The sequence below is a fragment of the Bos grunniens genome, chromosome 21 (assembly GCF_055505025.1).
Source record: "Bos grunniens cultivar Pamir isolate PY7600 chromosome 21, Bosgru_T2T1.0, whole genome shotgun sequence".
Taxonomy (NCBI): Eukaryota; Metazoa; Chordata; class Mammalia; order Artiodactyla; family Bovidae; genus Bos; species Bos grunniens.
Genome location: NC_141185.1, coordinates 33,368,363 through 33,393,125, shown reverse-complemented (window position 1 = coordinate 33,393,125; position 24,763 = coordinate 33,368,363).

Sequence of the window (24,763 nt, the reverse complement as noted above, 5' to 3'; positions counted from 1 at the left end):
TCTAGTATAGTGCATCGAACCTGGACTGGCAACTCATTTCTTACATGATATTTTACATGTTTCAATGCCATTCTCCCAAATCTTTCCACCCTCTCCCTCTCCCACAGAGTCCATAAGACTGTTCTATACATCAGTGTCTCTCTTGCTGTCTCGTACACCGGGTTATTGTTACCATCTTTCTAAATTCCATATATATGCGTTAGTATACTGTATTGGTGTTTTTCCTTCTGGCTTACTTCACTTTGTATAATAGGCTCCAGTTTCATTGTTTTCTTTGTGGTAATTTGGGAATTTTGAAAATACAATGAAATTTTTCCTTAGACTGGCCAAGGAGACTCTACTGGAGGAAAGAAAAATTAGGAACCTTTTCAGTATCAAGTAGCGATGGAACAAATGGCAAATTTAAGGCGCTACAGGTTCACAAATTTTCACAACATAATGTTTTATGAATTTTGAAGATGCACAATGAATAGAGAAATCGAGCCAAAAGAGACTCAAATGTTTTGTACTGGCTAGTGGGCAACATGATTTATTGGGAAAGCGGGTAGCTTCAGGTACCTATCTGGACATCTGCCAGATTTTGAAACTTTGTAGGGAGCATTAATAGGGGAGACTCTAAAAAGCAGAGCTTAATAATATGAATTGTTTAAGTACTAAGGAAACAAACACCGATCAGTCTCTCAATTGACACATGGGAACTTCATGGCAGAAGAACAGAGTAAATCAGAGGTAGACTCTGATTAAATCTGCAATCAAGCCAGCTCAATTCCTTGATTATATTGGTATAATCAACTATTGAGCCACGTTGCAACAGCAAAAGGAACTTTCTCTGATGGACTATAACACCACATATCACCCTTTTAATTCTTTTATAGGTAATATATAAAAATAATACAAAATTACTAGAATTCAAAGAATAAAGAAAACATGTTGATAATAAAAAGGAAACCCAGACACTGGAAATAGACTTCCACATGATCCAAATATCAGAGTTGTCAGACAAGAGATGTAATTGTGACTGAAATATTTAAAAAATAAGAAATATATGAACAAAAAATCAATAGAGATAATTTCAATAAAAATATGAATCCATAAAAATAATCAAATGAAAAGTCCATAGCTAAAAAAAAATTAAAAAATGAGTTTAGTAACACTTTACAAAGCAGGATACAGTATGAGTTAATTCAAAGATAGGTGAATAGAAAATATAGAAAATGCAGAGAGCAAAAAGCTGAGCATTTTCAAGATTTGATTAAAAGTTCCAATCTATCCATTCAAAAAGTTTAGGAAATCCCAGGCAGAACAAATAGAAAGAAAACCACACCAAGGCTCAATCTATCAAAACTGTTAAGAATCAAAGGCATAAAAAGAAAAAAAAAGACCTTGTTTTCAAAGTAATACTAGAGTGATAGCTGACTTCTCAGAAGAAATGATGAAAGCCAGAAAAAAATTCTGTGATATTTCTAGAAAATAACTGTCAGCTAATATTTCTGTATCCAAAATATGTCCTTTAAAGAAAGGATAAAATAAATTTTGAGACAAGCAAAGCTGAGACAGTTTGCCACTAGCAGACTTTCCCTAAAAGACCAAAAGGGAAGGGAAAATGCTCCCAAATGCAGTGTGGAAGTTCCATAAGACTGAACACCGAACAAGATAAATATAGGCAAGTATAAAATATTATAGACTACCTACAATGATAAATATAATATCAGGAAGGGTTAACATATCTAGAACTAAAAAGTATGACTATAATATAAAAGGAAAATGAGATAACTGTAATTTAAAAGTTCTACACTTCTAGGTGATATCAAGAAAGTAGTAAGAATAAATATTTTATTAGATTGTATTGTCAGTGATGCATGTTGTAATATCTAGCAGAACCACCCATATGAATAGTAGAAGAATAAATAATATACATCCTATTTCAAAGAAGCAAAAGAACTAATAAAAATATTTTATTTTATTTAGAAGAAAGAAAAGAGAACACAAAGTAGATTGACTAACTAAAGAACAGTAATAGCATAGATATAAACCAAAACAATTATATTTTATGTAAATATTCTACTTATTCTAATTAAAATTATACACATTTTATTTAAAAATCCAAACAGTTGTATTCTTCTTATAAGAGAAATATTTCAAATGTAAGAACACAGAGATGTTAAAATCAATTAATTGAAAAAAATATATTGTGCAAATCCTAAACAGAAGTAAGCTGGTTCAGCTATACTAAATGTTAGACAAAGTAATCTTTAAGGCTGGAGGTACTAGAAATAAGGAAGGACACTTCATAGCAATAAAGGACTTCCCTGATCGGCCCAGTGGTAAAGAACCCACCTGCCAATGCAGGAGACACAGAGACACAGGTTCAATTCATGGGTCAGGAAGATCCCCTAGAGAAGCACAAGGCAACCCACTCCAGTATTCTTGCCTGGAGAATCCCATGGACAGAGGAACCTGGCAGGCTCCAGTCCACGGGGTCACAAAGAGTCTGATACAACTAAAGCAACTTAGCACAAATCAACAAGATCTCACAGCCTTAAGTCTGTGTGCAACCAAAAACAAAACTTCAAACTGTACAAAACAGATATTGGCAAAATTAAAAGGAGAGGTAAACAAATCCACTGTATAGTAGGAAATAAATAAATCCACATCTCCGTCAGTGGCCGCTAATTAGACCAAAATCATGTACGCGTATATGAGATTTGAGCAACATGGTGAAATACTTGTCCTAATTTATATATATACAATTTATATATATACACATATATATATGTGTGTTTTGTGTGTATATCTATATATAAACATACATAATGCATTTTAAAAGTTGCAACTAATGGCAAAATTCACAAAAATTTTTTAGGCTTACCTGATGCATTGTTATCAGATTAGATCAGATCAGTCACTCAGTCGTGTCCGACTCTTTGAGACCCCATGAATCACAGCACGCCAGGCCTCCCTGTCCATCACCAACTCCCGGAGTTCACCCAGACTCATGTCCATCGAGTCGGTGATGCAATCTAGCCATCTCATCCTCTGTCGTCCCCTTCTCCTCCTGCCCCTAATCCCTCCCAGCATCAGAGTCTTTTCCAATGAGTCAACTCTTCCAATGAGGTGGCCAAAGTACTGGAGTTTCAGCTTCAGCATCATTCCTTCCAAAGAAATCCCAGGGCTGATCTCCTTCAGAATGGACTGGTTGGATCTCCTTGCAGTCCAAGGGACTCTCAAGAGTCTTCTCCAACACCACAGTTCAAAAGCATCAGTTCTTCTGTGCTCAGCTTTCTTTATAGTCCAACTCTCACATCCATACATGACCACAGGAAAAACCATAGCCTTGACTAGATGAACCTTTGTTGGCAAAGTAATGTCTCTGCTTTTGAATATGCTATCTAGGTTGGTCATAACTTTCCTTCCAAGGAGTAAGTGGCTTTTAATTTCATGGCTGCAGTCACCATCTGCAGTGATTTTGGAGCCCAGAAAAATAAAGTCTGACACTATTTCCACTGTTTCCCCATCTATTTCCCATGAAGTGATGGGACCGGATGCCATGATCTTCATCTTCTGAATGTTGAGCTTTAAGCCAACTTTTCACTCTCCACTTTCACTTTCATCAAGAGGCTTTTTAGTTCTTCTTCACTTTCTGCCATAAGCGTGGTGTCATCTGCATATCTGAGGTTATTGATATTTCTCCCGGCAATCTTGATTCCAGCTTATGTTTCTTCCAGTCCAGTGTTTCTCATGATGTACTCTGCATATAAGTTAAATAAACAGGGTGACAATATACAGCCTTGACGTAGTCAAAAGATTGAGATAATACAAATTATGCTCTACGACCATGATAATATTAAACTAGAATAAATAGTAAAAATGTAACTAGAGAAATTCCCTGTAATCCATTTGTCACAGAAGAATTCAGAATTAAAATTGTAAATTAAATTGAACTGAATATGAAGGATGACACAGCATATTAAATATTGTTTGTGGATGCTTAGTCACTTAAATCTTACGAGATGTACATAAAACAGATATCAAGAGTTACAACTAGAAAAACTTTAGTACCACTCCAAAATAAAGAAAGTGAAAGGAAAGGAACAATAAACATAATTTCCTTGAATTTTCTATGATACAACAGATGTTGGCAATTTGATCTCTGGTTCCTCTGTCTTATTTAAATCCAGCTTGTAGATATGGAAGTTCTCTGTTCACTACTGTTGAAGCCTAGCTTGAAGGATTTTGAGCATTACCTTGCTAGAATGTGAAATGAGCATAGTTATGTAGTAATTTGAACATTCTTTGGCATTGCCTTTCTTTGGGATTTTGGAGCCCAGAAATATAAAATCCATCACAGCTTCCACTTTTTCCTCTTCTATTTGCCATGAAATGATGGGACCAGATGCCATGATCTTAGAAAAGAACACATACAGCAATGACAATGAAAAGATTATGACTACAGGCAATATAAAAAAATTTCCATTTGATCAATTTGATCACCATATAAGTGTTTTAATTTTAATGTTACTTATAGGTTAGTTACAGATACCTTTTATCAGATTAAAGCTTCCAGTTCATTCCCAGTTGTTTAAATTGGGGTATGGGAAATTGTTTAAACAATTTTATTGTATTATAAGGCACATACAGAAAAGCACATTATTCATAGGTGTACAGCTCAAATAATTTACACAAAGTTAAAATGTGTATGTAATCAACCCCTGGTCGAGAAGCATAACATTTATCAGGATTCTAGTACCCACCTCATGCCCTTTTTCTTTCACTGCCCACTATTTGCATCTGCTGAAGGTCACTGACATTCTCACTTCTAATGTTGTGTACTAGTTTATCTGTTTTTGAAATTTATATAAAAGAAATAATGGTGTATTTATCTGTTTATGACATCTTTTGCTCAGTATTATGTCTGCAAGATACATCCATTTTTTAAAAACATTTTTATTTTATATTGGAGTATAGCTGATTAACAATGTTATCATATTTTCAGGTGAACAGTGAAGGGACTCAGCCACATATATATGTGTATCCGTTTGCCCCCAAACTCCCCTCCCATCCAGGCTGCCACATAACATTGAGCAGAGTTCCATGTGCTATAAAGTATATTCTTGTTGTTTATCCATTTTAAATTTTGCAACGTGTACATGTCCATCCCAAATTTATCCGTAGTAGTGATAAAATCATATTTTTTCTAATACCTATCCTTGAATTCCTAGGATTGTCTTAATTCAGTTTAATATACTTTTGTACATTGAAAAAAATCAATCTTCTAATTTTAAGAATTATTAAATCTCCCTTAAGAAAGCACATCTACCTATATTCTTTCTCATTTTTCCCTTATGCAGTTTTCACATAATGTAATTTATTGCCAATTGCATAAAGTCAAGTCTTTCTATTTGAGTCTCAGGGAAACACTTTTAAGGCTTCCCTGATGTCTCAGCAGGTAAGAATCCACCTTCAGTGCAGTAGACACCGGAGATGCAGGTTTGATCCCTGAGTCTGGAAGATCCTCTGAAGGAGAGCCTGGCAATGCACTCCAGTGTTCCTGCCTGGAGAATCCTATGGGATAGGAATCTGGTGGGCTACAGTTCATAGGGTTGCAAAGAGTCAGGCACGACTAAAGTGACCAAGCATGCACACATGGGACTCTTTTAAAGGGAAAGATTATTTGTTAATTTGTGGGTTTATGGAGCTTGTAGATAAAGCTATTTTAGGCAATAATAAGGTAGAGATAATAATATCTCTATTATTATAGAGATAGTATCTCTATCTCAATAATAGATAATCTCTCAATTATAGAGATAATAATCTCAATTATAGAGATAATAATATCTCTATCTCAATAATAAAATAATAAACTCTCAATTATAGAGATAATAATATCTCTATTTATCTCAATAATAAAATAGACAGAGAAAGAGAGAGAATGTGTGTGTGTGTGCATGTGTGTGCCTACATGTACATGCCCACTAATCCATTCCAGTGGTTCTCAATCAAGGAGCCATTGTTTTTCTAAGGAGGCATCAAGGCAGCGTCTAAAGACATAAGTGTCACAACTCTAAGGATACTACAGGCATTTAGTGGATGGAGACAACCTAGACTGCCACATACCCAAAGTACAGGGCAGGCTCTGACTTCAAATAATTATTTGGTACAAAATGTCAATAGTACCAAGAATGAGAAACACTGATGTAAAACCAATTTGATTAATTTAATGACTGAAAGTTTGTTAATTAGCAAAATTTGCAAATTATATTTTTCTAGAAATGTAACTCTTCTTATTGAATGTTCATATATTCATTGGCTAACTTTGGTCTTAGTTTTTCTCTTACTATTGGGCTGGCCAGAAAGTGCCTTTGGTTTTTAAGTAAAAATAAAAGACATTTCTTCATCTTCAGCAAGAACTTCACTGAACTACACAGTTACCATTTATTTCCACTACCTTCTGCCATTTTCTGACAACTTCATAATTCTATCTTCCCAAAACTTTTTGAGCAAAGAATGATTTAAGGTGCCTTTTACAGTCTTCCAGGGTATTGAACTTTTTTCCATTAAGGTAATTTTATAAAGACCAAAATAAATGCAAATCTGAAGGTTCAATGGCTGGCGAATATGGTGGATGAATCAGAACTTCCTAGCCATGCTATAGCAGTTTTTAGATGGTCATCAGAGAAATGATGACCTGAGTTACCCTGATAGGTTGTGCATTTTCTGTAGGGTCAATACTGAAATCAGATTGATTATATTCTTTGCAGCTGAAGATGTAGATGTTCTATACAGTCAACAAAAGCAAGACCTGGAGCTGACTGTGACTCAGATCATGAGCTCTTATTGAAAAATTCAAGTTTAAATTGAACAAAGTAGGGAAAGACACTAGACTATTCAGGTATGACCTAAATCAAATCCCTTATAATTAGGGATGGAGGTGATAAATATCTAAGGGATTAGATCTGGTAGACAGAGTGCCTGAGGAGCTACAGATAGAAGTTCCTAACATTGTATAGGAGACAGTGACCAAAACATCCCAAAGAAAAAGAAATGAAAGAAGGCAAAATGACTGTATGAGGAGGCCTTATAAATAGCTGAGAAAAGAAAAGAAAAGTAAAAGGCAAAGCAGAAAGGAAAAGATATACCAAACTGATTGCAGAGTTCCAAAGAATAGCAAGGAGAGATAAGAAAGCCTTTCTTAAGTGAACAATGCAAAGAAATAGAGGGAAACAATAGAGTGGAAAAGACTAGAGATCTCTTCAAGAAAAATAGAAATACTAAGGTAACATTTCATGCAAAATGGACAAAATAAAGGCCAGAAATGGCAAGAATCTAACAGAAGCAGAAAAAATTAAAAAGAGGTGCCAAGAATACACAAAAGAGCTATACAAAAAAGGTCTTAATGACTCAGATAACCACGATGGTGTGATCACTCACAGAGAGCCAGACATCCTGGAGTGTAAAGTCAAGTGGGCCTTGGGAAAAATTACTATGAAAAAAGCTACAGGAGATGATGGAATTCCAGCTGAGCTATTTCAAATCCTAAGAGGTGATGCTGTTAAAGTGCTGCACTCAGTATGCCAGCAAATTTGAAAAACTCAGCAGTGGCCACAGGACTGGAAAAGGTCAGCTTTCATTCCAATCTCTATAAAGGCAATGCCAGAGAAGGGTCAAACTATAGCACAATTGCACTCATTCCACATGCCAGCATGGTAATGCTCTAAATTACCTAGACTTCATTAGTACACGAAGCAAGAATTTCCAAACGTACAAGCTGGATTTAGAAAAGGCAGAGGAACCAGAGATCAAATTGCTAACATTCCTTGGATCATAGGTGGAGCCAGGGAGTTCTAGGGAAAAAAAAAAACTAATTCTGCTTCATCGACTATGTTAAAGCCTTTGACTGTGTGGATCATAACAAGTTATGGAAAGTTCTTAAAGAGATTGGAACACCAGACCACCTTACTTGTCTCCTGAGAAACCTGTATGCAGGTCAGAAAGCAACATGGATCCAATGACTGGTTCAAAATTGTGAAGGAGTGTGCCAAGGCTGTATATTGTCACCCTGCTTATTTAACTTATATGCAGGGTAAATCATGTGAAATGGTGGACTAATGAATCACAAGCTGAAATCAAGATTGCAGGGAAAAAATCAGCAATCTCAAAGAAAATGATACCATCCTAATGGCAGAAAGCAAAGAGTAACTAAAGAGCCTCCTGGTGAAGGTGAAAGAGGGAAGTAAAAAAGCTGGCTTGAAACTCAACTTTCAAAAAACTAAGATCATAGCATTTGGTACTATCATTTCATGGCAAATAGTTGGGGGAAAAGTGGAAATAGTGACAGATTTTATTTTCTTGAGCTCCAAAATCACTGCAGATGGTAATTACAGCCATGAAATTAAAAGACACTTGCTCCTTGGAAGAAAAGCTATGACAAACCTAGACATTGTATTAAAAAGCAGAGACATCACTTTGCTGACAAATGTCTGCATAGTCAAAGCAGTGGTTTTCCCAGTAGTCATGTATGGATGTGAGAGTTGGACCATAAAGAAGGCTGAGCACTGAAGAATTGATATTTTCAAACTGTGGTGCTGGAGAAGGCTCTTGAGAGTACATTGGACAGCAAGGAGATCAAACCAGTCAATCCTAAAAGAAATCAACACAGAATATTGGGAGGACTGATGCTGAAGCTGAAGCTCCAATACTTTGGCCACCTGATGCAAAGAGCTAACTCACTGGAAAAGACCCTGATGCTGGGAAAGATTGAGGGCAAGAACAGAAGGGGGTGACAGAGGATGAGATGGTTGGATGACATCACTGACTCAACGGACATGAGTTTGAGCAAACTCAGGGAGATAGTGAAGGACAGGGAATCCTGGTGTGTGGTAGTTCATGAGATCGCAAAGAGTGGACATTACTGAGCAACTGAAGGACAACAATCCTGGATGCTTTTTAGAGTGCTACTTTCAGTTTTCTAATTGGAGCAGTACTTGTTGGAATTAATTATCTGGTTTTCCAGAAAGAGTTCATAGTAGAGGACTGCCTTCCAGTCCCACTATATACACAACATCACCTTCTTGGAAGAAGACCAGCCTTTGTTGTGCTTGATGTTTGGCTTGCCCCACAATCTCTTCCATTCCTTATTATTGTACAAAATCTTTTATCACCCATCACAGTATGTTTTTAAAATGGGATATTTTCATTACATTAAACTAGAGAATTTCATGTGGAAATATGGTGAAGTTTTTTTTTTTTTTTTGGCTTAACTTATGTGGATCCCAAATATAGAAGTGATTAAGTTAACCACGCTGATGGAAATGATTTTCAGGGCTTGATTTTGATATTTTGAGTATGTTCTCTATTTCCGACCTGATATAATGTTGATTGTTCTCAATGAATATCTCAATTTGATCACTGTTAACTTCATTTGGCCTACCTGATCATGGAGCGTCATTCAGAGAGAAATCTCCAGCATGAAACTGTGACCCTTTTGACATGATCAATCAGTCACTGAACCTTCTCCATACACTCTTCAAGTCTTTTTTGCACTTCATTTGTGTTTTTATCTTTCTTCAAATAATAAAGCATAATATGCTGAAAATGTTGCTTGTTTTCTTCCATCTTCAACATTAAAATGGCTAAAAAAATTCACCAATTTTGATGTCTTTTAAACATACACTGATATGGTAGCTGTCACAATACAATCTAAGAAAATTGTTTTGAGTAAAGTTAAAGACAACTAAGCATTACTGGGATTCCCTGGTGGCTCAGACAGTCAAGTGTCTGCCTGCAATGTGGGAGACCTGGGTTCGATCCCTGGGTCGGGAAGATCCCCTGGAGAAGGAAATGGCAACTCACTCTGGTACTCTTGCTTAGAAAATTCCATGGATGGAGGAGCCTGGTGGGCTACAGTCCATGGGGTCACAAAGAGTCGGACATGACTGAGCGACTTCACTTTCACTTTCTTTCTTTCAAGCATTACTAGAGCCATCTTGGGCTTCCCTGGCAGTTCAGACAATAGAGAATCTGCCTGCAGTGTAGGAGACCTGGGTTCAGTCCCTGGGTTGGGAAGATCCCCGGGAGGAGGGCATGGCAGCCCATACCAGTATTCTCACTTGGAGAATTCCCAAGGATAGAGGAGCCTGGCTGGCTACAGTCCATGGGATCACAGAGTCAGACACAACTGAGTGACTAAGCACAGCACAGAGCTATCTTACAGAAAAAAAAAAAAAAAAGAATGAATGTTTATGACAACACAATATTTTTAATCTCTGCTATAATTGTAGCTCTGTTTGTTATTTATTGGGCTTCCCAGGTGGCTCAGATGGTAAAGAATCTGCTTGCAATGCAGGAGACATAGGTTCAATCCCTGGGTCAGGAAGATCCCCTGGAGGAGGAATGGCAACCCACTCCAGTATTCTTGCCTGGGGAATTCTATCATCAGATGAACCTAGTGGGCTACAGTCCATTGGATTGCAAAGAGTTGGACATGACTGAGTGACTAACCCTTCTGTCAGTCCTGGAAAATCCAAACAATACTAAATTTTTTATTGACTGGTTCCAAATAGGAAAAGGAGTTATGTCAAGGCTGTATATTGTCACCCTGCTTTTTAACTTATATGCAGAGTACATCATGAGCAATGCTGGACTGGAAGAAGCACAAGCTGGAATCAAGATTGCCGGGAGAAATATCAATAACCTCAGATATGCAGATGACACCACCCTTATGGCAGAAAGTGAAGAGGAACTAAAAAGCCTCTTGATGAAAGTGAAAGTGGAGAGTGAAAAGTTGGCTTAAAGCTCAACATTCAGAAAATGAAGATCATGGCATCTGGTCCTATCACTTCATGGGAAATGGATGGGGAAACAGTGTCAGACTTTATTTTTTGGGGCTCCAAATCACTGCAGATGGTGACTGCAGCCATGAAATTAAAAGCCACTTACTCCTTGGAAGGAAAGTTATGACCAACCTAGATACCATATTCAAAAGCAGAAATATTACTTTGCCAACAAAGGTCCGTCTAGTCAAGGCTATGGTTTGTCCTGTGGTCATGTATGGATGTGAGAGTTGGACTGTGAAGAAAGCTGAGTACCGAAGAATTGATGCTTTTGAACTGTGGTGTTGGAGAAGACTCTTGAGAGTCCCTTGGACTGCAAGGAGATCCAAAAGTCCATTCTGAAGGAGATCAGCCCTGGGATTTCTTTGCAAGGAATGATGCTAAAGCTGAAACTCCAGTACTTTGGCCACCTCATTGGAAGAGTTGACTCTTTGGAAAAGATTCTGATGCTGGGAGGGATTGAGGGCAGGAGAAGAAGGGGACAACAGAGGATGAGATGGCTGGATGGCATCACTGACTTGATGGACATGAGTCTGGGTGAACTCCGGGAGTTGGTGATGGACAGGGAGGCCTGGTGTGCTGCAATTCATGGGGTTGCAAAGAGTTGGACACGACTGAGCGACTGAACTGAACTGAACTGAACAAATTTACTTAAAGATTAAAAATGGAATCCTTAAAAAAAAAATGAAATCCTTGAAAGTGTTAAGGTTTTTGAGTTATCAGATGCCAAAAATTAATTTCTAACTTAAGAATAAATGAATAATTTAATGACTAGATATAACACTAGAATAAAGGAAAAATATGAAGAAGAAGACGACTTTGAAAAATCAAGAAACAGCATTTTTAGGCATTTTGGTTTTAAGAATTATTGTACAGTCGCTTCAGAACTCCCAGGATGAAAGAGTTTCAACTCTTTTCAATCTTTGTCATTCAGGTTGATTGAAATTTTTTGGAGAGAGAGAGAAATTGATCTAACTTTGGTTATGTGCTCACATCTTATCTAGTAGAAGCAGAGAATCTTTATGGAAAGTCTAACAAGGATTTACAAGGAGAAAACTTGGTTTTTGTATCAGTTAGATTCGATGCCAACCATACTCTATAACAAATGACAACAAAAAGATATCACTGTTATATAACAATAAACAATTATTTCTTATTCATGTCTCAGTGGGTCAACTGGGGCTTGGCTGCTCTTGGCATGACTTACCTGGGCTTGGCTCCAGAACAGGTGGTGTTTTAGCTCTGCTTCATGTGCCTCTTTGCATTCCCCTGATAGCTCAGTTGGTAAAGAATCCACCTGCAATGCAGGAGACCCAGGTTCAATTCCTGGGTAGGGAAGATCCCCTGGAGAAGGGATAGGCTATGCACTCCAGTATTCTGGGGCTTTCCTTTGGCTCAGATGGTAAAGAATACGCCTTCAATGTGGGAGACCTGGGTTTGATCCCTGGGTTGGGAAGACCCCTTGGAGAAGGGAATGACTACCCACTGTAGTATTCTGGCCTGGAGAATTCCATGGACTGCATAGTCCATGAGGCTGTGAAGAGTCAGACTTGACTGAGCGACTTTCACTTTCACGTGTCTCTAAGGTTTTTGGAACCCAGGCACTGCCTTGGGACATCTTTTCTCATGCCCATTGCTGAAGGGCACAGAGAGCACTAATACTAATATGTTTGAAGCATTCTGTGTCATGGGAGAAGGCAATGGCACCCCACTCCAGTACTGTTGCCCGGAAAATCCCATGGATGGAGGAGCCTGGTAGGCTGCAGTCCATGGGGTTGCTAAGAGTCGGACACGACTGAGTGACTTCACTTTCACTTTCCACTTTCATGCATTGGAGAAGGAAATGGCAACCCACTCCAGTGTTCTTGCCTGGAGAATCCCAGGGACAGGAGAGCCTGGTGGGCTGCCATCTATGGGGTCTCACAGAGTCGGACACGACTGAAGCGACTTGGCAGCAGGCAGCAGTGTCATGGCTACTAACATTCTGGTGACCAGAGCAAATAACATAGCCAATCCCACGTCAGTGAGGTGGGGAAGTACCCTGTGCCCACTACTGGAAGAAACACCAAGGATAAGAATGCAGAAAATGGGGAATATTGAGAATAAAAACCCAATTTGCTCTCACTTTTTAAAGGGTAGTTGAGTTCTTTATCAAAAGATGGACAAAAAGATGCTTGACTGGAAAAAACTTCATATGTACAACACAAGGTCTAAGATACGACTTTAAAAGTACACTAGAAAAAGAAGTCAATATAGAAGAGATTGAGAAAGCTAATTTCTGTTAACTATATTTTAGAAAAGAAAAAGTTTATTTTTTTAAGGCATGCATAATTTAATTCTATAATGTAATTAAGTTCCAGTTTAGTCTCTTGGTGTGAAGAAATCTGATAGTAAAATTTTCAAAGATAATCTAAAGGACATCAAGATACTTAATCCTTTGTTTTATATTTTTCTTTCCTTTGAAAACATTTGTTTACCCTGAATAAGCCAAATTAAAATGTACATGATTTCAATCATAATGGGAAAAGAAGTGCTCTGTAGTTTGGGGAGGTTTTTAGTGCAATCTTGGATTATCTTCACTCAGTAACTTTATTCACTAATTCTCCACTATGCTCTACTGTCTTGATTGGTAATGGTATTAAAAAAACATAGGGCCTTATAAAACAGATTGCATTTAAGGTATTTTGTGAATACGTACTCCTTAAGGGGGAAGGATCTTCAAAAGTTCAATCCTTAAGTAAGGTGAAAGGAGAAGATTTAAGTTTCAGGGTGGAGGAGGAAGGTGTTGGAAAGTAGCAGGGACATACCCTTTCAGGAACATATCCCTTAAAAGCGACCCTCTTAAATTCACTTGCATAGCGTCTTAATTGCCTAGACTCTATATGCTTGAGGTCAGTTACCTAATTATTTTCCATATTGGACTTGTCCCCCAAACCCTTGCTTACATTCCCATGTGATGTGGTTCTTAAATATTTCTTAGGTTTCTTCTCTTCTCAGTCCTCCAATATCTGGTATCTGGACCTAATGTCCGGGACAGTGTTCAGTACACTAAGTGTGCTCCTTAAATTTCAAAGACAGAGGAAAGCAGAAGAGAAGGTCTCCATTGTACTCTCAAGGGAAAGCATTCTAAAAGTGCCCATCTCTGAATTCTCCCAGGAGTGCATGACACTGTATGCTTTCAGATGATGAGGATTTGGCTTTACAGTTCCGCTTTAGAGATTCAGAGTTCCTGTTTGTTATGATTGTCCCCTCTTGGGCTTGTCTGCCTCTTCCTTCTTCTAAGCATGACAGTGATATCAGCTGAATTTCACTCCAGCCTTTCTCCTGAAATTGGAAGCTTTATATTTCCCCCTTGGCTCCAAGGATCCAATTTAAATGCTGTTTCAGCCCCTTGCTGCACAGGGAACCTACAGGATATATTCTGTCTGCCTTTGCCATGGAGGAGAGGCCTATCAAGCATGTGGTAGAAAACCTAAGGGGCTTGCTTTACACTGGAATTGGCCAGTGCACTGAGCAGCTTGCTTCAGCCCTTATTGCAAACATGTTAATTCAGGCTTAGTTATGCTAAAACCTTGAAGGCCTGCCCTTTAAAAATTAAATCTGTTCTTTCACACAAATATTGGCTGAATATAAATTATACTGAGGTCCTAACTAAAGCTCTGCCACAGCTGTGAGAATAGCTAAGCACAAATTAGCTAGCTTAGCCTGAAAAACTGCCCATGGCATGAGGGAAGTGGAACTTTGTTCACACGTGTTTTGCTTTGCATCATGTCAAATTGCTGTCATGGCAAAGGACTGTTTCCTGAATAGTTTTTCAGAGCTCTGTGCCTTCGGAACTGATCCACCTGCAAATAGGCTTTATCAGAAAGATTTTGAGTGTCCAAATGTGTAACATACAGTGATCTCAGGTTATTTGTATGACTGAATATTCATTGTTTGGATCTCCTATGTTTGAATTGGTGTTAACAATTTAATATTATGTTAAGTTAATCCTGGGAAATTGTTATTATTCAACCATTTTTGATCTATGAATGTAGCATAGATTTTCACATGGTTCAAGCTAATAGCTTTGATTTCTAAAACCAACTTAAATAATTTCTATTTTAGAATTCTAAATATCTAAATCACTAATTTATCAGTTAGTTTGTTAATATGAACAGTGGAGAAACTGGCCATCTTGAGTTCCCTTTTGAAGCCCTAGAGCTTTTTCTTTGACTGATGGAGTTCTTCAGGATGGAAAGGAGTCTTTGTGCTCTTTTCTTTATATTTACCAAGGCAGCCATACTGAGGGCTAGGGACTTCATGTTTTTTCCTTTTCTTTGGCTTCTCTCTTTCATGAAAAGTCCTCATTCTGTTCTCTTTTCTTAACTGATATCTTTAATTGGATGAGAAAAGTTTTTCTTCAAAGTTTTCCTAGGACAGAGTTCTGAAGAGAAACCTAGACTTCTCTGCTTGTAAGTCCTAGAAGCCAGAATCAGCTCAAGCAGCTACTTCTTACTTCTGAGCCGGTCTTCTTCCCTCGCAAGAATCAGACAGAACCCTCCTTTTTAACTAATGGTGTGATTGTGAGGTTACCTAACCTATTTAAGCATCAGTTTCAGCATTGGTAAAATGGGGTTAAATACCACCTACCTCACAGGACTAATGTAATGTTTAAATCTGTAATATATAAGCCATGAAACATTATTCTCTGTTTATAGTATATACTCAGTAAATGTTACCTCCTTTTTCTCTCTCTAGGTTCTTCAAACTCAAGACAAATTTCAAGTGGAGGGTTACACAGTATTACTTTGGGAAAATTCTATTCTCATTGGAAACTCAGAGTTAGAAAAGAGCCTTGGAATGCAAAATGTAGGGATTGAAATATCAATTAATCTCAAATATTTATAGTCCAAATCATTTTTTTTTCTTTCCTGTAGGCTTTGTACTAGTCCATGAGAAGAGATGAAGAGAAGTAAATTTTCAATTCAAGGCTTGAGAATGCATTTTACACACTGTATATAACATTTCCACAGATGGGATTTAAACTATCTTGGAATCATGGTAATACAGTGGAGGACTTCTGTGTAGTTTCAGATGCTTTAATTTTTTTTTTCTTCTGATAATGTTAGATTCCTGTTAAAAGTTTTCTTGTTAAATGAACTTTGGCTTAGAATTAATGTTTTCTGTTGAGACTTCCCCTAGAAAATATAGCGATTGTATCACTATCAGTTCAGTTCAGTTCAGTGGCTCAGTCGTGTCGGACTCTTTGCGACCCCATGAATCACAGCACGCCAGGCCTCCCTGTCCATCACCAACTCCCAGAGTTCACCCAGACTCAAGTCCATCGAGTCAGTGATGCCATCCAGCCATCTCATCCTCTGTCGTCCCCTTCTCCTCCTGCCCCCAATCCCTCCCAGCATCAGTCTTTTCCAATGAGTCAACTCTTTGCATGAGGTGGCCAAAGCACTGGAGTTTCAGCTTTAGCATCATTCCTTCCAAAGAAATCCCAGGGCTGATCTCCTACAGAATGGACTGGTTGGATCTCCTTGCAGTCCAAGGGACTCTCAATAGTCTTCTCCAACACCAGAGTTCAAAAGCATCAATTCTTCGGCACTCAGCTTTCTTTACAGTCCAACTCTCGCATCCATACATGACCACAGGAAAAACCATAGCCTTGACTAGACGAACCTTTGTTAGCAAAGTAATGTCTCTGCTTTTCAATATGCTATCTAGGTTGGTCATAACTTTCCTTCCAAGGAGTAAGCGTCTTTTAATTTCATGGCTGCAGTCACCATCCGCAGTGATTTTGGAGCCAAAAAAAAAAAAGTCTGACACTGTTTCCACTGTTTCCCCATCTATTTCCCATGAAGTGATGGGACTGGATGCCATGATCTTCGTTTTCTGAATGTTGAGCTTTAAGCCAACTTTTTCACTCTCCACTTTCACTTTCATCAAGAGGCTTTTTAGTTCCTCTTCACTTTCTGCCATAAGGGTGGTGTCATCTGCATATCTGAGGTTATTGATATTTCTCCCGGCAATCTTGATTCCAGCTTGTGCTTCTTCCAGTCCAGCATTTCTCATGATGTACTCTGCATATAAGTTAAATAAGCAGGGTGACAATATACAGCCTTGATGTACTCCTTTGTATCACTATAAGAGTATGCTAATGGCTTCCCTTTTGGCTCAGCTGGTAAAGAATCTGCCTGCAATGCAGGAGACCTGGGTTCAATTCCTGGGTTGGGAAGATCCCTTAGAGAAGGGAAAGGTACCCACTCTAGTACTCCGCCCTGGAGATTTCCATGGACTGTATAGTTCATGGGGTCGCAGAGAATTGAACACAACTGAGTGACTTTCACTTCACTTCACTTCAATCAGGATACATCTACTAATTTGTCAATGGCCAGTTTTTAAAAGATTTTATCATCTAGTTTCAACTATTGCTATTGAATATAAAGCTGTGTCCCTCACATTTTTCACATCACAGGTGGGTGTTAAGGACATCCATTTTCATTGAAGGAAATTATTTTATGAACATGATTCACTAAAATATATGACATGGAAATAAAATTCTTACACAAAAGTACGTGTATATTATCAAGAAAAATTATTTTTACTTTAAAGAAGTTGTATTCTGGCCAAAAGATAGTTCAAACAGTGTGCTATTATCTAAATGGCCAATCTGTTTCTAGATTGATGATTTTATGTTTACAAAGTAAAAATATTCCTTTGGAGACATTTTCATTAGCTGCTCTGCAGAAACTTTTGTTCCCCTTGATGATCCCACTTGTTAATGGTGCATTAAATATATACTGAGGCTTTTAGATTAGCTAATGGAGAAGGCAATGACACCCCACTCTAGTACTCTTGCCTGGAAAATCCCATGGATGGAGGAGCCTGGTAGGCTGCAGTCCATGGGCTCGCTAAGAGTCTGAGACGACTGAGCGACTTCACTTTCACTTTTCACTTTATGCATTGGAGAAGGAAATGGCACCCCACTCCAGTGTTCTTGCCTGGAGAATCCTAGGGACGGGGGAGCCTGGTGGGCTGCCTTCTATGGGGTCGTACAGAGTTGGACACGACTGAAGTGACTTAGCAGCAGCAGCAACTGGTGCACAGTAAATTTGTGAAAGACACATACTAGAACATGCAAGCAGATCTTTTATGGGAGATCATTAATGTATTCTATGTTTTGCTTTTCAGATTATTTATAATTTTTACCCACTGAACAAAATGAAGGTCATTGACCATTGGAATCAGTTTTTGTAAAACTATATCTCTGTGTCTTCAATGTCTCTGTATACTGTCAGATGTGTAAGAGTGGTATACTTAGGAAGGGGGCACGAAGGATCAAGGTAACGATTTACGGAATGGTTCTGTTGCTGGAGAACAGACAATGGGGGGCATTTTACCATCAGATTGTCAATGAATGCAAATGAAGGGGAATTTTGTATTGATACTGACATATATTTGGGAATGAAGAGTCGCAGAATGTTAATGGAGCAAAGGACTCATAAAAAATAGAGGGAAATAACAGAGAAATGGACAGATATGTGTGGTTTCCTATCTTCTCTACTTTGTTATGGTAGCTTACAATTATTTTATTAAATTCCATTGAGAAATGAAGATATAAAAAAATTAGGTCATTTTGTAATCTAATAATACTCAGTTTATTTTGGTATATAGTATTCTAGATCTAGGTCTTGGAACAATTCTCAGTGGATATTCTACATACATCCTTAAACTCTTCATCATTCAGCAAGGCTTTGTGACACTAAGCCTCTAGATAGACACACGAAGATAAAACCCAAAAATCTGTGTTGGATTGGTAAAGCAGGGTCTCTGCAGTCATTACTAATTTCATTTAGAATAAGAATTCCCCTGAAGAGCTCAGTCTTTGTGTCTAGATAACAGAATCCTATTTAAACTAAGAGTACTGGAAAAAGGTTTTATAAAGCATGAGATTTATAAATAAACAAAAACTGGGATGGGAATATCTGACCACCTTATGTGAAACAGTAGTCTATATTGACGATGCTAATATTAACTACTAAGCTCTTGTTACTGGGATATTGCCTGTATCCCTGGCCAACTTTAGTTGGAACAGTAATATTTTTGGATCTGGTTTCTTCTTTTGTCAGCCTTTGATATGTTTTTCTACAATATAAATGTTAATTTGTCTCATGGAGAGAGTCTTTTAAGTTCATCCCTTATGGACTTTTGGCCTCACCAATACAGATTTCATCAATGCTGTTGAATAGTTCTATTTTACATAATTCTGTTTCTAATACTGTTTCATACATGAACACAGTGCAAGAAATTTTAGAAGTCTGGAAGATCATCTCTCCTTATCTGAAATAGACTCAGTTCAGTTCAGTCGCTCAGTGGTGTCTGACTCTTTGTGACACCATGAATCGCAGCACGCCAGGCCTCCCTGTCCATCACCAACTCCCAGAGTTCACTCAGACTCAAATCCATCGAGTCAGTGATGCCATCCAGCCATCTCATCCTCTGTCGTCCCCTTCTCCTCCTGCCCCCAATCCCTCCCAGCATCAGAGTCTTTTCCAGTGAGTCAACTCTTTGCGTGAGGTGGCCAAAGTACTGGAGTTTCAGCTTTAGCATCATTCCTTGCAAAGAAATCCCAGGGCTGATCTCCTCTAGAATGGGCTGGTTGGATCTCCTTGCAGTCCAAGGGACTCTCAAGAGTCTTCTCCAACACCACAGTTCAAAAGCATCAATTCTTCAGCGCTCAGCCTTCTTCACAGTCCAATTTTCACATCCATACATGACCACAGGAAAAACCATAGCCTCGACTAGACGGACCTTTGTTGGCAAAGTAACATTTCTGCTTTTTAATATGCTATCTATGTTGGTCATAACTTTCCTTCCAAGGAGTAATGTCTTTTAATTTCATGACTGCAATCACCATCTGATTTTGGAGCCCCCAAAATTAAAGTCTGACACTGTTTCCACTGTTTCCCCATCTATTTCCCATGAAGTGATAGGACTGGATGCCATGATCTTCGTTTTCTGAATGTTGAGCTTTAAGCCAACTTTTTCACTCTCCTATTTCACTTTTGACAAGAGACTTTTGAGTTCCTCTTCCCTTTCTGCCATAAGGGTGGTGTCATCTGCATATCTGAGGTTATTGATATTTCTCCTGGCAATCTTGTTTCCAGCTTGTGCTTCTTCCAGCCCAGCATTTCTCATGATGTACTCTGCATAGAAGTTAAATAAGCAAGGTGACAATATACAGCCTTGACGTACTTCTTTTCCTATTGGGAACCAGTCTGTTGTTCCATGTCCAGTTCTAACTGTTGCTTCCTGACCTGCATACAGATTTCTCAAGAAGCAGGTCAGGTGGTCTGGTAGTCCCATCTCTTTCAGAATTTTCCACAGTTGATTGTGATCCACACAGTCAAAGGCTTTGGTATAGTCAATAAAGCAGAAATAGATGTTTTTCTGGAACTCTCTTGCTTTTTCGATGATCCAGTGGATGTTGGGAATTTGATCTCTGATTCCTCTGCCTTTTCTAAAACCAGATTGAATATCTGGAAGTTCACAGTTCATGTATTGCTGAAGCCTGGCTTGGAGGCTTTTGAGTATTACTTTACTAGCATGTGAGATGAATGCAATTGTGTGGTAGTTTGAGCATTTTTTGGCATTGCCTTTCTTTGGGATTGGAATGAAAACTGACCTTTTCCAGTCCTGTGGCCACTGCTGAGTTTTCCAAATTTGCTGGCATATTGTGTGCAGCACTTTCACAGCATCATCTTTCAGGATTTGAAATAGCTCAACTGGAATTCCATCACCTCCACTAGCTTTGTTCGTAGTGATGCTTTCTAAGGCCCACTTGACTTCACATTCCAGGATGTCTGGCTCTAGGTAAGTGATCACACCATCGTGATTATCTTGGTCATGAAGCTCTTTTTTGTACAGTTCTTCTGTGTATTCTTGCCACCTCTTCTTAATATCTTCTGCTTCTGTTAGGTCCATACCATTTCTGTCCTTTATCGAGCCCATCTTTGCATGAAATGTTCCCTTGGTGTCTCTAATTTTCTTGAAGAGATCTCTAGTCTTTCCCATTCTGTTGTTTTCCTCTATTTCTTTGCATTGATCGCTGAGGAAGTCCTTCTTATCTCTCCTTGGTATTCTTTGGAACTCTGCATTCAGATGCTTATATCTTTCCTTTTCTAGTTTGCTTTTTGATTCTCTCCTTTTCACAGCTATTTGTAAGGCCTCCTCAGACAGCCATTTTGCTTTTTTGATTTCTTTTCCATGGAGATGGTCTTGATCCCTGTCTCCTGTACAATGTCAGGAACCTCCGTCCATAGTTCATCAGGCACTCTGTCTATCAGATCTATTCCCTTAAATCTATTTCTCACTTCCACTGTATAATCATAAGGGATTTGATTTAAGTCATACCTGAATGGTCTAGTGGTTTTCTCTACTTTCTTCAATTTAAGTCTGAATTTGGCAGTAAGGACTTCATGGTCTGAGCCACAGTCCACTGCCAGTTCTGCTTTTGCTGACTGTATAGAGCTTCTCCATCTTTGGCTGCAAAGAATACAATCAATCTGATTTCGGTGTTGACCATCTGGTGATGTCCATGTGTAGAGTCTTCTCTTGTGTTGTTGGAAGAGGGTGTTTGCTATGACCAGTGTGTTCTCTTGGCAAAACTCTATTAGCCTTTGCCCTGCTTCATTCTGTACTCCAAGGCCAAAATTGCCTGTTACTCCAGGTATTTCTTGACTTCCTACTTTTGCATTCCAGTCCCCTGTAATGAAAATGACATCTTTTTTGGGTGTTAGTTCTAAAAGGTCTTGTAGGTCGTCATAGAACCATTCAACTTCAGCTTCTTCAGCGTTACTGGTTGGGGCATAGGCTTGGATTACTGTGATATTGAATGGTTTGCCTTTGAAACAAACAGAGATCTTTCTGTCATTTTTGAGATTGCATCCAAGTACTGCATTTCAGACTCTCTTGTTGACCATGATGTCTACTCCATTTCTTCTGAGGGATTCTTGCCTACAGTAGCAGATATAATGGTCATCTAAGTTAAATTCATCCATTCCAGTCCATTTTAGTTCACTGATTCCTAGAATGTCAACGTTCACTCTTGCCATTTCCTGTTTGACCACTTTCAATTTGCCTTGATTCATGGACCTGACATTCCAGGTTCCTATGAAATAGACTCATGCTTACTATAATCAGATCTTCTAAAAGAACACACTCCTTGTGACTGTCTTCTGAAGCAGGTCTTAAGAGACTTTCCTGACTTTTAATGATAGAAAAGACCTTCTAGGTGTTATGTAGCTCTTATCCCCCAGAGCTGGGTTGTAGTTGCTTTAGAGAAGCATGTGTTTGAATTTCATATGATTTCTATGTTTTAAAGTCAGTGCTAAGTTTCACAAATGAAGTGACCATCAAGACTTGTAAAGCATGAAAAATAAGCCATTACTATCATTGATTTAGAAAATAACACTGAATAAAATAAAAACATAAATAGAGTTAGTACCTCTAAACCTAGGCTGTTTTATTTCCTAATACTTAGGTAATAATCAGAGACCCATAATAGACATATCTTGACAGATAAACATCTATTTCCATATTAGAACTTTCATTTGTTGTTTTTTATTTGCTAAGTCATGTCCAACTCTTTGTGACCCCGTGGACTGCATCATGCCAATCTTCCCTGTCCTTCATAACTTTGCTCAAACTCATGTCCACTGAGCTGGTGATACCATCCAGCCATCTTATCCTCTGTCACTGCCTTCTCCTCCTGCCTTCAATGTTTCCCAGCATTAGGGTCTTTTTCAGTGAGCTGGCTCTTCACATCAGGTGGCCAAAGTATTGGAGCTTCAGCTTCAGCATCAGTCCTACTCTTGATCAGAACTTTCATAGATAATCATAATTCTGGAAAAAAAATTGTGAAATTTCCTCTAAGTGGAAGGAAGGTTGAACAAATCACTAGTTTCAAATAACTATAGATGGAAACACAATATCCTCAGCTGCTCTAAATCATATAAATGAAGCTGAGTGACAGGGCTGAGATGCACCTCTTGCTGGCTTTTACTCTTGGTCAACCTGCCAAATCCCACCTACTCCTGAGAAAATGCAGTTTATAACATCTGTAACGTCCAGAATAGAGCTAATTGCTATATTCACAATAAGTTGTTGGTTAAGAGTTAATGATTTGATAAATGGAACTGTTAATGCAATGCAAATTATATGGACAGCCTGTGTCTTTGGTGATATTTATTTACTTAGGCAATGATTATCTAACCATTGCTTCTACAAATTATTAAATCCCTATCAAGAATTGTTATAAGTTTTTCTGCCAAGGACTTTTTATTATGAGTGTTCCAATTACATGAAGGAGGACTTAAGGTCTAAGAATATGTTTTGAAATTAATTTATAAATTAGCTTTATAAATGTACACTGACTATATGTTCTGTTCTGTCAATGTGTTATATAATTTTTACCTCCTGAAAGTTCAGATTCACTATTTTAGATTATATTTTTTCATTATTTTGTGGTCTAAAGGAGCTATTAAATGAACTCAATTATTTTCTTTTAGTGGATATTTGAAAAGAAAATTGTTGGCTGTCTCTTCAAGTAAAGTAAACATACGCAACAGTAAGGATATCAGTATCATTCAGTATCTGTAGGCTTCTACTCTTGACTGAATGTTGTTTAATAGTGTTCTAAGGTCATGATTTCTGCTGCAGGTCATCATCATCATTCATATGTATTAAGCGCTTCTAAAGTAATGGGCTGTCTGTCTATCGTCTATCTCTGTACGCTCTAAAACCAGAGTTTCATATAATGTCAGATAAGATAGACAAGTGATCAAATATATTGTCTCATGGAAAGATTGGGAATAGCAGAGTGATCAAGACTGTGGTCAGCCTAAATAATTCAACTTCCTCTGAGGCCTTTGAGGTCTGCGGGCAAAGGAATGTGAATTTTTAACTGTCTGCACTCCTAATTTCCCAGTGGAATGAAAATAGTTCTGAAAAATCATAGCATTTTTTTTCCCCTGCAGAATATACTTACTCCAGAAACAGAAAAAAACATTTAGAAAATTTAAAAATTGTGTTAAAAAGTTTAAAAAGTAGGTGGTAGTATAAGAAAAAATACATAATGCATGGAACTGAATAAAAATTATTAAATTAAAACAATGTGAGCAATGAGTAATGGTCATGATAATGCTGAAAAAATAAACCATTTAAGAAGATGAAAAGCTAAAGGAGGAGGTTCCTAAGTCAGAGAGAAAAGATGTGATATGGAGGACAGACCCAAAAGATTAAAGAAAAAAATGACTTATGAAGGAGAAGTCATAATTAAATAAATAATTATAGCACACTGTCCTAAACTTAGAAAGACTTGAATCTTTGGATTGAAAAGATTTGCTGAACATGTCAGTATTCACTTAAAAAATTTATATTTACATATACACTGAATTTTTGTTTTATACTTAAAAGTAAATTTAAAAGATTCTGTAAGGATCCAATTAGGCTACAAAATAGGTTCAGACAAAAGGAAAAGGAATCACACTTGTTTTCATATTTTTCATATAAAAGATATTGGATTAACAGAGAATTTCCTCATGTCTAAGGACTCATATATATGTGTGAGAACAACAGAAGAGTATTCTAAGATTTCTCATATCCACTTCCTAAAGAAGGTGTTCAAATAAAGGCATAAAAACCATGACTTAATGAAAGAATAAGTTGCTTTTGCAGAGGGTATTGAAGCCAAATAAATAAAGATCTTTCTTACAAATTAATGAAATTTTTAAAATAAATTCTGAGCTAGAAACACATGATTCTATAACAGTAAAAATAAGACACCAATATTTCAAATATTTTTTTTAAAACATGAGAAAATGATAGTGGGTCAGTGGGAGGTCTAGGAGGGTGGCATACTGAATCTTCGGTTCTACGCTTTG